This window comes from Pagrus major, chromosome 24 (assembly GCF_040436345.1).
Source record: "Pagrus major chromosome 24, Pma_NU_1.0".
Classification (NCBI taxonomy): Eukaryota; Metazoa; Chordata; class Actinopteri; order Spariformes; family Sparidae; genus Pagrus; species Pagrus major.
Genome location: NC_133238.1, coordinates 21,001,969 through 21,020,125, shown reverse-complemented (window position 1 = coordinate 21,020,125; position 18,157 = coordinate 21,001,969).

Below are 18,157 nucleotides of genomic sequence, written 5' to 3'. Positions count from 1 at the left end.
GAACACGATTAGGTTTAGGGAACAAAAATAGTTGGTCATGTTTCAGGAACAAACATACTTTGTAAGGTTTAGGGAACATAAATACTTGGAAGATAGCATCGGCCTGGTTCCCTCGACAAAAGCCTAAAGGATTTCCCTTTTGGTTTTTGGATAAATAGAAAAAATAAGCTCTGTGGCAAACACAAGTTTATGATACTTACACGTTTAGTTCAGCAAGATCAGGAATTACTCAATTCAGGGATTGAGGGGATGACTCCAACCCCTGTCATATGCCACTTCTGTAAGTCCGATTCTTGTTATCCTCCTTGGATTCAGTATCATTCCGTCTTTCCTGCTCTCTTTTCCATCTCAACTCTCTCACCGTGTACTTTGATAAAAACTAAACACCACTATTTTCGGTCATCAAACACTCAAATGGAAAAGTAATTGTGTGTAAAGTGCGCTCCATTCCATTCATGTAATAAAAGCATTGGGGATGCAGTTTGGAGGCCAACAATCTAAATCGAATCTCGTAGTCTCCCCTTAAACGTTTTCCTCGCAGGCTTTACTCTCCATGGAGCAGTTGATACAGATCAGACAGAATTGGAGAGGATAAAGTTCAGCAATGAGGAGGGTTTTTTCTCCCTCTCATCTGCAGTTGATGGTGATTCTCTCGTACATGGTTGGCTGCCATTTACAGGGCCTATTGGCAATAATGTCTATCCCTTTCACTGATGGGGAAGCTGGTATAGTTAGCAAGACATGCAAACTAAATGTTCTTTTAAGTCTAATGTTAGGTTGCAGTCATTCCCTTTCATTCATCTGTTAAAATATGCAAGCAGGAATACATATGAATAACTGCAGCTGTATGAAAAGGGAGAGATTATTGCATAATTTCATCCATAACTCACTTTGACTGACAGTATCATACTGTCACATCAGATCAAATACAGAATGTGCAACTGAATTAAAAGAGACAGCAGCAAATGTAGGATACTTAAAGGCATTTGCCTCTCCCCCCACCCACTCCAGAGTCAGAAGGTGATGGGTAGTGTCATTCAGGGAGGACTGAATAGGTCTTCCAGAGCCTCTGTATGAGGTGAATAAGCAACATTACTTGTTGAAAAGTCAATCAAACAACTAAAAAGAGATACAAAACATCCAAAGAGATAAAAGTACCCCCAAAAACAAGCACAGAAAAGCAAAACAACTGCAACGAGACCACAAAAAGATGCAAAATTACTACAAAGCGAAGCAAAACAACTACAAAGAGATGTAAATCAACCACAAAGAGACAAAACACAACCTCAAAGAGATGTAAACCAACCACACAGACACAAAACAACTACAAAGAGACTTAAATCAACCACAAAGAGACAAAAAACAACCTCAAAGACATGACAAATAACCATCCATAGGTGCCAAAGAACTAAAGAGACACAAAACAGCCAGCAAGAGAGACAAAACAACCACAAAGTTAAAGAAAATGACCAGAAAAAGTTGCAAATAACTACAAAGAGAAGGATAACTGCAGTAGACATCTCTGCAACCCAGACGTCTTTGACGTCACGCTGTAATTTCTTCACATCCTGTTGGTAATTGTAGTTAATTTCTGTGAATGATTTAAACAAATTGCCTCTTCACACTTTCTTATAAATGTGCTCTTCCCCTGGTCTTGAAGTGGGAAAACACTTAATGCAAGGCTGCCTCCACTTTTCCAGGTAAGGTCACGTCCTTCTGGCTTTCAAACTGAGAGACAGACGTTATTCATTTTCTGTACTTTGACCCCCCCTATTATACATGCTTAACCTTTCATCTTCTTCGGAAAAAACCCCCAAACCTATCAAAAAGTCCTCACAGGAGAGCACATTTATATTTTCTTTCCTGGTTCTCATTTGGACCTGATATCTTGGTTGTGAAATAAATGTCACACTTAAAGAAGCACACACAAGAAAATCATAATCATTCATTTAAAACAATCAAATTCTGAGTGACACATCGTCCGTTCTATCAGCTTTACCACTCAGTGTGTCTGTCACAAATGGAAACGGACTCGCCGAAGACGGAGAGTTGCTTCCTATTAGCGTCCCCCGCTTAACGCTCTGGTTTTAGCTCTGAAGCAATGATCCATGACACAAATGATTAATGAGAGCGTGACATGTAATGTTTTATATTGCTGCAATGAAACTTTTATAAATGTCACCAAAAAAAGGACAGCAGGATTGCGAGACAGAGCGATGCTATTCATAGACGTAGATACTAGACTAGAGGGCTGGGATTGGGTGTATCAGGGCCAATTATTAATGAGAGACTGCTATAATACACAGTGCAATTTTATGTAAAGGGCTAGTCCAAGTAGCAGGATATGAAGAGTTGCACACAGGGTCAAATACACAACGTCAACATGTTAGATATTTTAATTAAAACAACAGAGGCAATATTTGCACACTCTCAGTCTGGCCTGATTTTAATGTGAGTGCAGCCAAAGCTAAGCGGTTGTCACAAGAAAAGTGGGTGGTGGGCGAGAAAAGGGGGCAGAGGTGTCAGCTCAGCAAAAGCTAAGATGTGTCAAGGTCACCCGGCTGCTTCAACATAATGTGTGTGGCCAGTAAACACTTAGCCTGACAAATGGAGAGCAGAGGTGCCAACAGTGTAGCACAGCGAACAGCATGGCCTATCAGCCATTTTATAACCACAATTTAGGGCATTAAACATACATTAAACTAAATTATTCAGCTGATTACATTACAAATTATTTTGTCAGTCGGTTTTTTATTAGCAGAAATGGAATCTGACATAAAAAAACAACATATTTTTGCCAAAGTTAAGAGTTATTTTTGGTATTTCTGTGCCTGTCTCTCAGTTTGATGTCATGTGTTATCAGGAAACAAAATGTGATGACAGTTGGTGGGTTGTTTTTTTTGTGTGAAAATCTGACCAAACCATAACAAGGTTATCTGTTTTTCAGTGTTAGTATTTTTGTTGCTCATTAAAGATATAATATGTAAGAATCCTGCATTAAAATGTCTACAAACAACTAGAGCTTTGTTATATATTTTGTTGAATTTAGGGATGTCACGATCCATTGTTCCAGATCGATACATCTATTTACTTATTAACAATAAAATCCCATCAGTGCACCATCTTTAGGTTACGCCTTTATTTTGAAATTCAACCATGCTATTCTGTTAGGCGACGCAGTGACCAACAGAAAAATTATAAATAAATGTGTAATTTGCTAAACTACAAGCAGAGGAAAAGTCTGCTAGCGGCTAGGCTAATTTACACAATGTAAAATGCCATTGGCTAAAGCTAATAATGGTGATTGACGTTAGCAAAAAAATATTTGTCTCCTTGATAGTTATTACTGAACCGCATCTTATACTTTCTTCTTGTAGAGCCACAGAGTTACAATTATTTACAATCATTTGTGTGTTATTGTGTATCGACAACTGGAGATTCCCACCCATCTCCCAGTTGGTTTGTATTTACATTATACTAAATGCTTCACACAATGTTCAAACCCACAAAAATCAAGTTTACTCAAGGTAATGGTGCATTTATTTTGGTCACCTGTTGCTATTTCCAGGATAGGGATGTCAGCGAAAGTGTCTAAACTTCACTTGAATAAAGCTTTAAAACACAAACGCAGCTTGAATACCTGCTATATTTATCTGTCATTTACCGTGAAGATGCTAATCTTTCATCACGGCCCGCGAAACTGAATCCACATTCTTCGAGCTGAACAAGTGTTAAATGGGGCTTCATCCATGAGAGCTGATGAGTCACAGATCGACTTTATGAACCCCGAGTCTGAGCTCCTCGATCCAAATGAGCTTTCTTTAATTATACTTTTTTTTTTTTTTTTTTTACCAGAAAATGTGCTCACAGCCCTGTAAAATCTCCTCGGGCGAATTCACTGTATCCACAAAAGTTGGTCTGCCTTCCTCTGACAGCGCAGAAGAGCAGCTCCAGTTTCTTCCTTTTGATGATTTCTTGGCTCCGGTGCCCGTGTTTGCAAATCTAGGCTGAAGTTACAAAAATAACACATTTAATTCTGCTATAGATGGATTTCCTTTCACTCCCATAGGTTCTGAAATATATGCACAAGGGCATTTATTTTGATTCAAATGTGCTACAGCTGATTTATTTTTAGGCAGCAGTTCCAAATGTCTGCTCGACTCTTGCCTGCTGTTTTTAGTTATACTTTTGAATTTAAAAAGATGATCTCAAGCCGTTTATCACTTAACATTTTTAAAAAAATGGAGAGTCTGTAAAAGTGCCAACAGAATTGAAGTGTCTTTGCCTCGTCCAGCAAAGTTGTTCAAATATGTAGCTTGAGTGTCCTTGGGCAAGACACCAAATCCATCTCTGTGAGACCCTCAATAACCTCTCCCTCCACCTGCCCACACACTGTAGGTCAAAACAGGTAATGAAAATGTATTTGCATACTGTCACCGTTTCCAAAATATCCGTCCAATTCCCCCAGTCTACTGGGCTGTTGATTCTCCTCTTGTTAGTGTAAACAACGGCACTTGTTTGTGCCAAGTTATTCAATCTGCCTAGCTCAAATTATTTATAATTAGCGTGTCATTTGTGCCCCAGGTCACAGCGACACTGGTAATTATAAACCTCATTTTGCAAGAAGTATCATCCAAACATCTCCACGCTGTGGCTGAGAACAAGGCTTTAAAAGCTCTCTTTGGAGGCAGAGCAATATGATTTGAGCTTTGTTTGGTTTTTGAGACGCCCCCTCGGTTCATTTCTTGTCTGTTTGAAGATTTTATTCACACTAAAAAAAAAAAAAAGCAGCTTGGTGAACCAGACTATTAAGAGGAGAATGAAAACAAAACAGCTGACACCTCAATTACCTAAACTGTTGCCAGATAATGAGAGGACACTAACGAATCCTGTTTTTTAGTAAAAGCCACAGATTCAGTTGACAGTTTAAAAAGAAAATATGTGAGCAGTAACTGTACACAGTGGTGCTTTGGCATTGTTGCCATGCTAATGTTGGCATTTGACTCAATGTCAACATGGTAATGGTTAGCATGTATAACATTTACCTTATTCATCATCTTAGTTTAGCATGTTAGCCAGCTAATATGTCAACAATAACGTCGTTAACATGCAGTTTTTTGGCCAATTTAATGTTTACCATGTCGTAGTGTATATCGTTTATTATGTTCACAATCTTTGTTTAGCATCGAAGAAGGCTAATCTGTTAGCAATGACAATGATAACATGCTGATGTTTAGCAGGTAGCCTATCATATTTACCATGTTCATCATCTACACTCTGATGTTAAGCAAATATAATATTTAGTCATTAGCTTAGTTAAGCCTGCTAATGTGTTACAATAACAATGTTAGCATGTAGCCTATATGTTTAGCATTGTACATGCTAAACATATAGGCTGTTTGTATAATAATATGTTCATCACCTTAGTATAGCCAGTTAAAATACGAAAATGATCACAATGATCAACATACATCAGTTTAGCATTAGTCTGCTGGCATTCTGACGGATTGGAAGTGACGTAATGGTGCCACTAAATGAAAATTCATCGAATAGTTGTTGAGAAATTTCAGTCTGGACCACAGTGTCCAAAAAGTGCCATATGCCGTACGTTCATAAAATCATTGCTGTGTTCAGAAGATCCTCCGAGGTGACGACGGGATGTCACCAGCCTGGACAGGCAAGACACAGTCCATTACATATTCATGCATAAACAACATTTCTGGCAGCTTTTGCTCAGCAAGATATTTCACATCAGGCGTACAGAGGCATAATGCAACTCCCCCGCAAAGACAGTGTTACTCCCAGCTTGTGTGAGCCAAATTTAGTTTAGAAATGACTCAAGGAGTCTGACATGGAGCAAACACTCTCGCATTGTAAAAGATTTAATTATGGGTGCATGAAAATAATTCAATTTCAGTAAAACCTCTGCAAAAATTTAATTTACCCCCTTTAGGGTGCAAACGACAAGGCTAAATGCGACTGCCTGTCACAGGCACTTTCTAATGTGAGGGTGAGAAAACACAGCGCGCTGCTCTGGTATCACACTGCAGAAATTAAACACTCATTTTCTTTGATGATATGGAATGAATGGATGGAAAGCAGAGTTGGCCTTTTTTTTTTTTTTCTTTCTCATTCTCGGCTCTGTAAGCAGTGTGGTCTCGCCCACACCAACTAACACCGCCTAAATAATTCAGAGACCTGGGCCACTGAAACTGAGCTAAAATATTAATGAAATAACACAAGTTTTCTGAATTCAAGCAATTAGCTTGAGCCCTATCATCTCTCCAGAGTAGCTCTCACAGTGGGAGGTTGAATCTAACCAGTCAGAGCGTTTGAGATGTTTGGGAGCCAGTGCAGTGGAGTGATTCAGTGCCTAACTAAAAGGCCAGCTCTTGGTTTACTTTAGCTAATTGTTAGTTAAAAATCAGCTGTTTGCCGCAGTCGGTGCCGCCACAAAAGCACTCGCGAGAAGAGAGAGAGATCCCCATGAACCAGCAGGAATGATTTCCTCTGCAGGGACACATCCACTGCTCAGACAGCAATAACAAAGGTTTGCCTCGAGTTTCTGCGACCAAGGTTTTAGTCCCAGCTCTTGTAAATACGTTTTCAACTGTGTTTTTATTTAATCCTAACCAACATCTGACCCTAACTTCAACACTCAGTTCATCATGTGCCCAGCGTGAATGCCAACTGTAGCTAAAGTTTTACTTTCTGAAAATCAACTCAGACTGTTTAAAAGTTCCTCTTTTTGGCCCAACTTTTGTGGCCACAAGGAAGACACTGATTCTCTTGAGTCATAGGCATTAAATACATCTTATAGTAGCACACAAGAAGCAAAAGACCTGCAGACGTCTTCACTGATAGTTACGCAGCGTAAAAGTTTGCTAGCCTGAGCTGACATTAGTCACTTTGAGCTACCGGTCATACGAGGCGAAGCGATGCTTTAGCAGCAAAATCAAGTTTTCTTCCTTTAAAAGTAAAACAGTCTGGCTTTCAGGACCAAAAGGGCAAAAAACCCCAACTTACAAGCCTCCATGAGCCACACCACCCCTGCAACGTGTGACTCTGGTGAACTATGCTCGTCGGTGGGAGCGCGATTGATTGGCAGAGTTTGAACACAGATTGCACAGCTCTGCCGACGTCCAAAGTTGAAGCGGCATGTGAAGCATCTCGCTTGTTTTGCCTTCAGCCGGCTCGCTGTGAATGATGTAGGAGTTTGTTGCCTCCGTGTCGATAAATGTTGAATCAAAGTTCGGCGCCCTCGCAGGGTCTCCCTGTGCAGGGTGGTATTGAGCGCGTTGCTCTGACAGATCGATCGACGAGCTGCATGTACACGTGCTCCACTGCCGTTCTTTCGCCGCTCCAACTCTCACCTCTGGCCGCCAATTGTCTTCCAAGTAAAATGAGGTTAAGGAGAGTTAATATGAGGAGCGGGTGGGCATGTTTTCATCGTCTGTACACTGTCCCTTCAGTATCCTTTCAAATATGCATTCAGCAGGGTTTCTTCATAGTAGATGTTTTGAAATTTAGCACTTGAACACAACAAAGGTAAAAGAAAAATAAAGTATTCACGAAGTTCTGTCCACAGGTTGGAGTCAGGGTTAGCTGGTACGATGTTTACCTGTAAACAAGCTCTTGAGTATCCTTTCAAATATGCTTTCAGCAGCGTTTCTTCACAGTAGATGCTTTAAAATGTTGCACTTGAACACAAAAAAGGTGGAAAAGAACGTATTAAACAGATGAGCTCTGAAGTTTTGCCCACAGGTCTCACCTGTGCTGCATTAGAGAAGTTTTTTTGGCCGCAAAATTCACTTTGTCGACTTATGACAGCAAATTGCCCAATCTGTATAACCATGAATACAGATACAAAGGTAAGAGCTCCTCCTGCTTACATAGTCTCCGCTCGTCTGCTGCAGAGAATAGCAAGCTCTCTGGATGTTCAAGGCTCGCTTGTCAGATCGCACTCCAAGAGCAGCCGAAGTTGGCAAGAGTTTCACCCGAAGCCTCAATTTCTCCACTTAGGCTCGCCTCTGTTCATGGATGATCTGATTCTTGCCATGACAAAGGCCGATGAAGTGTCAGCCAGGATGATTTATGATTGGCAGGTGGAACAAAAAGCGAGCAGCTAAGAATCCCTTTTTTTTTTTTTTACCCCTGGCAAACTGTGACAGGCGTTTAGACAGCGTTGGAGGAGTTCAGTCTAGCCACGAGGGCCTTTGTAAGCATTTTTTCTTTTGATACAAACTGCCAGTCAAGTAGGGGTCACCTTTAGATCCCTCAAGAAGCCCACGGACTCCCCACAGGGCTGCACAGCATCCAGCCGTCCTCGGATCAGCTCCGAATGTCGACTTGCAGCAGAAAAATACCGAAACTAGACCTTTCCTCGCGGCCCCCTACTGAACATGATTAAAAGTTAGTGAATCCAGAAATCCTCAAACCTACACTGTTAATGATTAACTCCTCTGAACATCAGTTGTTTTTTTTGGTAAGCTGCCTTTTGCTGAGTCCTGGAAAACCTTGCTTAGGGCAGTGCCAGTCACTTTACAAGTGCTGATCCTCCTCCTCCTCCTAAGCGGATTGGGGGGATGTTTTGACGTTTTGCCAGCCTCGGTCAGTGATAAGGATGACCCGGTCATCTCACAGCAAGCTTCCACACAGCACTGTCTTTTCTGTGGCGAATGAGACAACACACTCTGTCCTTAGTGGACGCCCTTGCAGGGGAAATGACAGTGTCCTGTGACAGCGCGAGAAAGAAAGAATAAGGAAACTGTTTTTTCACGGCATGTTTTGATTCTCTTTCGGGTTGTTCCATCGTTGGCAACCGGAGCATTTTTTTTAAAAAATGTCTTGGTCCTCTGTGAAGCAGCTATAAAAGCTGCTGATAAAAGATGAAAGAGGAAGTTAAGCCTGAGAGAAGCGTATACTGCGACACTCCAAGACAAACTATGTTTGAGATGCAGAAAGCTGAGGTGAACTGCGGCATAACTAGACCCCACTGACAGCTTTTCTTTTTCCTTCTTTTCCACTTTCATCTGCATTTACTAACTTGGAAAGTTCTGCAACCTACATAGTGTTTTGAGGTGTCACAAGAGTAACAAATTGCCAGCCTCGCTCTGACGTTGAGCGTTTCACAGCGACAAGATTTTGTACCCAATTGGGCGGCAAATTGGTCCGGTTTACAAAGTAATTTATTGCGAGAATTAGCATGTGGAGCAAAACTGAACACGGGGATAAAAAAAAATATATAAATTAGACGGTGTGGTCCGCGACGGGAAATCAGAGAGCATGTTCCTCGACGGCTTTTAGATTTGATTTAATTCAAAAGCGGGCAGAGAAAACAGAGGCTTTCAATGCTCAGCAGTACGTTCTGCGAGAAAGTGACACTAATAACGGCCCTGCGTCGAGACGTCTGTCAACTCGGCATTCTCCGCAGTGAAATAAATTCTTTACAAAGGAACATGTCTCCTGCTTTTTGAACGCAGCCAGCACCATCTAATTTGTTAAATTTTCACCGCTGAAAGGGTGCCAATTTGTAGAGCCGGGAGAGGAATTTTCAATTTAGCTGAAATCACCTTAAAAGTCCGCCTCAGACACATCAAACCCAGCTCTCATGATGGAGACCGCATACAGGCTTGTTATGCAGATCATGGACGCGTTATATGTACATGTTTTGCAGAGTGGTGTGCAGTGACTCCATAAAGTAACTGATTACATCTTACTTGAGTTAAATTGGCCAATTAAAGCTTGTGTATCTTATTGTCTTTCTCAACAACAATGACAACTGAGCTTATTCCAAGATGTGGTTGAAAGCACAAAGCCTGTTAGGTTGGTAATGGACCATGAGGTATCTGATTAATTATATATCTGTATGTTCAGTCTTCTTCCTCTTTTCTCTCTTAAAAGAAAAGATGAATGTTAAGCACTAAGTATAACGAGTGTAGGCACTGATTGTATCAAAGAGCTACAAAACCCGTCAGTAAGTTGACCTTTTGAGATCTGATTTATTCTTTTTTATTCTTTTTGTCCGAGGATCAGCTTTCTGATTTTTTTTTCTTTTGAGACACGACTGTATGAAGCTCTATAAATAATTCAAGCAATGGGCGAGGAAATTAAAAGATACAACCCCCAACCATGCTAGAGTGACAGATTTTGACTAGCATTATCGGCCAGAAGTGAATCAGGAAATATATGAAGGAATATTTTTTTATTTTACTTTTATCGTCGAGGGTGTTTTTTTCCCCTGAATTTTGCCGATGTAAAACGAATTGAAAGGACCAGTGAGTAGGATTCCTGACATTTAATGGTGCGGCTACAGAATGCGACCAACCGATCACCCCTCGCCTCAACCTCCCATAGAAAACCTGGTGAACGCTCCCTCTGTCAAAATTATAGGCTCATTCTAAGGCAATGACAAGAAAACATTTTAGTTTTAGGGGATTTTACAGTAATGAAAATGTGATTATGAATATTACATTTCTGCCCCTAAGTCATACACTGGACCTCTAAGAATCAAAGCACAAATAAATTAACCTCAGGGGTGCAATATCTTTAAAAAAAAAAGAAAAATAAACACTAATTTACTTCTAATTTTCAGCTCAGGGTGTTGTTCACGGCAGGTTGGGGGCTTCAGGGCTTCATAAAAATACACAAACATTTATTAAAAGAAAGAGAGAAACATTCCTCCCGTGACCTAGAAAATGCATTCATGATTAAAAATCTGCATAAATACTCGCACAGCGTTCCCGTTGTGACTGGTGACTACAGTCAAGTTAACCTGATAAATGAGTTGAATTTCACAGAAAGCCTGTGTCCTCGGTGGGCGCAGCTCGTGTTAGTCTTTCGCCGCACTGATTGATAGTGGCGGATGCTAATTCCATGGCAAATGATGCTATTATTCAGGGGCTCAAATTGAATTACTTCATCCATTGGATCTGCTTAACATTTTCCCCATGGAGAGTTTAGCAACCAGTGTAATCTCCCCTACTTACTTACAAGTCCCGTTTGTCATGCCTAGTCTCTCTGTCTCTCTCCGTCCGACTGGATGTTTTCATTGCAGTGTTGTTCTGTAAACCGGTGCACGAATGTTAAGATGTAGGAGCTCGAGTTTTTACAGCAATTCAGGTTTTCTTTTTAATCCAAGGACAGCTGTGTGACCATTCAGTCATTACCCTGCTTCAAACAAACACCAATTTAATTGACTTTTTCGTCTTGTTCGTGCTATTTTATTCTATTTTTTCCATTTTCTCCATGGCTGACTGTGTCTATAACCCTATTCTGTCAACTATGTGATGTTTTAGTGCGTTTTGTTTTATGACAGAATGAAAACAAAACCATACTGTGCCTATTTTTGTCATCGCCGTCCGTCTCTGCATGTCGCCTCACATCTCCGCTGTGCATTCGGTCCTAAACCGTTCCTCGCCAATTTGATGCTCTTTAACGCCTCCCTGTTGCGATTCCCCAAAACTTTATAGACTTCTGAATAACTCAGATTTCCAGTATGCAATGATACAGTAAATCAAGTCAACGGATCAGTTAACTGGTGCAGGTGTGTTTTGTGACAGGAAATCTGTGAGCAGCAACACAAAGAGGTAAGAAGAGTGTCTTTGGTCTTGTAGGTGTAAATTGCCAGTATGACAAAAGTGGTGATTTCGATACGGAGAACATGTAAATGGGACTAATTTATTCAGCGCAACTGCAATATAACAAAGTGTGATCAAGTAGCAACGTGGGCGTACGTATAAAGTTTTATCATGCAGAGAGATTTTTAAAGAAGTCTTGTAACGAATACAGTCAAATCTTAACATCTGTGAGTCTTACAGCTTTATCAATCACAAGAGAAAATGGAGATTAAAGTGTGTGGAATAGTTGAAATAGTGTATCTTTTGTGTAGTTTTTTGTAAGTTTAATTTCATGATGTATGCACGAAACTCTCATGGTATTCTGGGAAAAATAAGAGGTTTTGTACACAGAACATGTTTATGAGCTTTATTTATCCCTATTTAAAGGTGCATTATGTAGTTTTTGGGGAAGACATTTTAATCAGAAGAGAAAGATCTTCACTGACTGTTTTTTTTTAATGTCTAAACAAACTAAATAAACAAACTGTCTTTGTTTTCATGACTGAATAAACAAACTGACCTTAAAGGACAACACAATCATACTGTTTTACTTCGTTTATATCTGGCGGACCCTGCCACCTTTCTAGCTTCAAACAGTGTTCTCGGGACCTTATTTTCTATATGTATTTAAATGCTTACTCTAGACTCATGTTGTGATATCTTTCTACTACACCCTCACACTTACTTTTAAAAGTATTTTTTTAATTCCCTCATGTGTTTTGTGTTTATGTATGTGAAATAAATGAGCAGAAACATTAACAGTTTGTATTTCTGCACTTTTAATTGCATAACTTTGACCTTTACTGTATTTTTTTACTTTGTAAAGCACTTTCAATTTCCCTTGTGTATAAAATATACTATATAAATACAGTTAGCGCACCTTGCACAATTGTATAGCCAAGGTACACAGCACACCAAATATAACCCCTTGCAGACATGAAACCTGTTACATGATGTTAATGGAAATTTTGCGAGTCATTCTCAATAATTGACAATTTTATTTCATTCTTTGAATGTTTTCCTGATACATATTGCACCTTTAACTCTCAGGCTCTGGATCTGGTTTGCCAGCGTTATTAGTTCAGGCAGGTCAGACAACTTCAAAAAGGGGCTTACTGTACTCTTTGAAACTGCTTCTACCAAAAAAAGTATATCAGTATTCATCAGTGCGGCCATTCAATTTGTGAACTAAGGGAAACATGAAAACTACATATTTGTATAAAGGCTGAAAAGCACTGCCCTGCAGAGATGATGATGCATTTTGAGGACGGGTTCTGAGCCCTTGATAGATGATACAGAAAACACGAGTTAAGGCCCATTAGCCAATTTTCCACAAGGGCTTTGACATTGAGATCACTGTGCGGACTCCAATACAATCCAGAGACCCTGTGATAGAGAGGTACAACTTAAAATACCACGGTTGGCGAAGTCCCTGCATGGCCTCTGGTGGCTGATGCGCTCCACTTGTGCAAGCGAGTTAAATTTCAGGAGTCAGAAATTGCTGAGCAACGTTTGCATTAACGGGCTTTACTGCATTAGCCCCAGAACACGTTAAAATGCATTCACAGACTGGAAAATGTATTCATCCTCCGACCGAGAGGATGATCCCCTCTTTTTCTGTGGTGGGACATGAAATAAAAAAAGGGCAGCTACACAAACACACAGCAAGCAAACAGGGTAATTCACACAATGGATGCAGCAGAATGATCTTTTCTTCAGTACCAGCCATCAACAAATATCAGATTTTCACAGGCCTGACGGTCAGGATAATTACTAAATATACAGTAACAGAAAAACATATTTGGATGGATTCTTACCATGCATTCGGTTCATCGTGATGTTTAGCCAGTTTGGAAAAAAGAAGGGAAATGCCGATACTTATAGACTCTTTCTGTCTGCTTGTTTGTATTGTTGACTCCAGCACCAAACAGCAAACAGAAAGAGTCACGACCAGCTAAAGCAAACAGTGGAGCTTTAAGTTGCGAAAGAGATGGGTATTTTTCTCGGGATTTTTGGTGGTAACTAAAAACGGACCTATAAAAAAGTTAATACTGGACCAAGGCTTAAAAGGTTGTTAGAAACATGACTCCAAATCGGTCTGTTTAATGCATAAACAGACAGACTGATAATATGCTGTTAGTGTTTACAGCTTGTTGTGCTGCCCCAAGTCGCCAAAAAACAACTTACGAGGTTCATTTATTTATCATTTATCAACACCAGGGTTGCAAAATGAAACTGAAGCTTCATTCCCTTTATGCTACATCACAGAAAAACAACCAAAACAAAACAAACTATTTCAAAGTGTGGAGTGTGGAGGAAGTTGAGTGGAGGGCAGTGGATATGGCATCCTCTGTGGATCTGCTGGTTCTGAAAGCATACTGGTGAGGGTCCAGGCTGGCAGAGATGTTGTCTTTGACGTGCTGTTTCTCAAAGCACTTCATCAGGATACTACAGGATTAAGAGTAACATCTAATGAGCACTTGATTGCATTACCCAAGCTTTGCCCGAACAGCCCATTTTCATATAATTAACGACCCCAGAAAATAACAAACCTTACAAAGAGCCTCTCAGCAAAGAAGCCAAATGTTTTGAAAAGTTGTTGAGCTCTATAAAAGCCAACATTTCACCAGAAACACACAGACACAACCACAAACAAAGCAATTTAACCTATTCTCTTGACTAAGCTCGTTGACAGGATTTGGCTGTCACGTTTGCATTACTGTCTCGCTTCCTTCTGCTGCTTTCCCACCAGCCGGGTGTTCATGGAGGCGGCTGCACGTCCGCCAGCGAACCTGCCTGGCTTATTTGTGTATAGAGTATCCGAGAGTGATGAGCCAGGACGGTTGAATATAGCCACAGAAACCAGTCGTCTTCGCTGCCAAATGGGAAATCCCATAGCGAGCGGCGGCCTGTCAGTTCCACCAACGGCGGATAATCCCAGAGAAGAGACGGCATTTTTTATTGGCCTGTGTCTCGCTCCAGCGCCGTGACCACCAGTCTAATAAGTCAGTGATGCCTCTGTCTTTCTCTCATCCTCGCTCTCTCTGTATTTGACGCCTTTCTTTTACCTACAGCTGTGGCTTTTTTAATCTTTTCTGACCTCAGGTAGACAAAGGGGATCGTTATGAACAGAAGTTTCTTTGTCCAGGCAGGTGGAAGACAGAAAACATTGACCTAGAGCATATTACTCCCTCGGTGTCGTATTGTTCCAGTTTTAAATGAGACATCCTCACGAGTCGTAAATAATAATCTGTATAATACAAGCAAAACTCAATATCATCAATCTGTGTTATCAAATTGACTTTTTCTTCGCCTCAGCCTACTTTATTTTCATTCCTCCTGTGTAACCCTAACCCACATGCAGGTGGAGGAGGCAGCAGCAATAAGGAATAGAAGCATTGATTGTTTGTTATAGACTACCGACTCGTCTGCAGGAACTTAGTTTATTGCTTTATATACGGGCCTGCTTTTCCACGTGTGGTGCGGAGGCCAAGTGACAGCGGAGGCCGACTTTGGAGAGTTCTCTTCATCAGAGACGGGCCTTTTTTTTCCTCCATCTCAATCACTGTCTGTCTGAGCGACCGGCTGACCAACGGTGTTGAAACACGCCTGTGCGAGATGTGATGTGCAGCGGACTCCGAAACCGAAACTGTCAAGCTGTCATCGACCTTTGATGCTGCAGCGAGAGAGCGGTTTCTCTTCTTCTTCTTTTTTTTTTTTCTTCTCCAACAGCTGGATATGAGTTAGTGGGGCTTTTTATGACTCTTAATTATCTTTGTTTTGATTATTTCTGCTGGTGTGTTGTCAGCCATGTTATGAAAGATTCTAATGAACAATTATCTGCAAAGAAGACCAATTAAACCTCCTTTCTGACGATTAAATAACAGTGAGGAAAGAGTGTTTTCTTGTATACAACTCGATTTGGCGTCTGAATAGGTCCTGGCCATTGAATTCCATTAGTTGATGTTAGAATTCAGTAATTAATATAATAATAGTATCTAGAAAATGGTGTAAAACTTATATGATTGAGTGAAAGCATTGATTTGCCATCTGTGGTCCAGCTAAATGAGGTCTGCTCGCTCTCGCACCTGTACAGTGGTCTCAAAAATCTTCCGTAAAATGCACAAACACGCCTGATTTGTCAAATGAGCAACAAAATGAACTTCTTAATTCTTAACAGCTGTTACCTTCATTCACAGCTAATGCTGAATAATTAGCCAGTCAGTCAGTAGCTCAAGCACACGCAGCAAGTACCTGGAATAGCAGTGATCTCCGCCGCACACTTCCAAATCTCATTACGAGAACAGAATCAATTTGTACGTGGCAGGGAAGTGTCTGGAAGCAATAATAAACCCAATGAGAACCTGCAGTGGAGAAAGTATTGAAATACAGTTCCGGTTTAATTGCTTCATATTTCATGGAATCATCAGCTCGGATTAAAAAAAATCCAGCCGGACGGTTTGTAGCCGTGCAAGCCTAAATATCTGGGTACATATACGCACAGTCTTGTGGAATTACATTGAAAATTATACTTTTTGTTGCCAAGTGTCACAGTACTTTAGGTGTGATTGCCAGCAAGAATTTGCAATAACCGCGGCAACTTATATGGATGCATCCATTTCAATTTCAAATTTCAGCCTCATAGTTACAGCTGCTGTAGGGTAGACAGAGAAAGGGAAAAAATATATGAATAAATACATCATGGGTTAGTCTGGACGAAGGTCCGGCAACACTAACTGACCAATCCAAAGTCCCGCCACCCTTAATTACTGTTGCTAGGTTGGACAAGCTCGACCCTAGGAAACCTGGTGACACCAGTACCGTTATCATGGATGCCGTAAACGGTACTGGTTTCATGAAAATGACACAAATGAAGCCAAGTTGTTCAGGTCTTCAAGAAAATGAGAGAAGCCTTGATCTTTATGTCATCTTAAAATTGCGTCCGCAACCAACTTATCTGTCCTTTTCCAAATCTATTAAACGTTACCGCAGAAATATGGAGGAAGCGACCCTGCATGGCTGACAGCGGTGATCTCACGTTAGGCTAACTCCTGTAGCTGTAACGTTTGCTAACCGTAGCAAGCTAATTAGCTTGCGTTTTGCAAACATCACACCTAAGATGTGAATATACACATATGTAAGTTTGACAGGAAACAGGAAAGTCGACCTGGTTTATCACCAGGTTTGCTCCACTGTTATTGGAGCACAAAGCGAACATAGGCGGGACCCTACCTGTAAAATAGTGTAAGAGGGAACTAATTTTGCATGTTTATCGCCCCCTGCTGGTACTGCACCTTCATACAACCATGTCCTTTTTGCAAGCCGTCACACTCAGACGCTGACCTCTAGTGGATCGGAGGATCTATTACCAGCTTCGATCAAGAAAGGCAAAGATTGACTATTCTGTCTTTACATCACTCCTGTTAAAAAACCATCATAAGTCAACAGATTTGCAGAAATGCTATTTTACCCACCAAGCTGGAAACTGTCTCCCTCTTATTTCATCCGGTGCCGTCTTAATGGATTTTTAATAGGTATTTCGGAGGATCCAAGAAAGGTTGTACTGGTCTTGCTTGAGTCACGGTGAACAGATGGCATTCCAGGCAGGGAAAAAAACGGGGGGAAATCAAAGAGTTTATTGATCCAGCAGCTTAATTAAACAAGACTGAGTGTCAGTGCTTGGACTGCACAGCGACTGAACTCGGCTGCATGTGGTATGAACCCTACCAGACAGAGAGAACAGAAAAGGCACAAATGCATAAGGCACCAGGAGATAATACAGCCTTTGTAGACACCGTATAAACACACACACATCGTTGTACACACACGTACACACCGAGTTCAAGGCTCTGCAGAGCTATAGGCACAGGAAAGTAGTTGAAGAAGGAGAAGCAAACGTGTAGGAGGAGCACAACAACAATAGCTATACAAGCTCCCAGAGGACTGTGGGATATCTCTTTGCAAAATAGGCTCTTTGGGAGCTTGCTGCAGTTGTCTCACTCCTGGGTTGCTTTGGCGTTTCTTGTTGTTGTTGTTGTGCATGTCGATTTCGTTTTTTCAGAATTTTGACAAGAAGTCAGCAAGCGCTCAAAGAGACGCACGAGTCCGGCCAAACACGCACTGTAAAGTCGAGAAAAAGGAGCTGTCATTTTCAACCACTCGACTTCTCAATATGAAATATGTTAATAACATGTTGTTGAAGCCTTTTAAAAAGGAGCGCACACACACACACCAACACACACCTGAGCAGGGCCAATATTGAGCCCGGGCTCTATTCCGGGAGGGGCTGTCGGAGAGAGACTGATGGAGGCTGGCAGACAGGCGTTTAGGGAGGAGTCCGTCTGTTCCACGGTGTGGCAGAGCCAGCCACCATCCATCTCCATTATACACATCCACATGCCACTGGGCAGGGAACAAGTCCTCTGAGAATGACCAGAGGGGGGGAGGCGGGGATGGGTGCAGAGGAGGAGGGAGGGAGTGTCTGTCAAACTCCTGTTATGCTGTTGTTCCCGGCTCCTGCTCCTCCTCAGCTTATACAT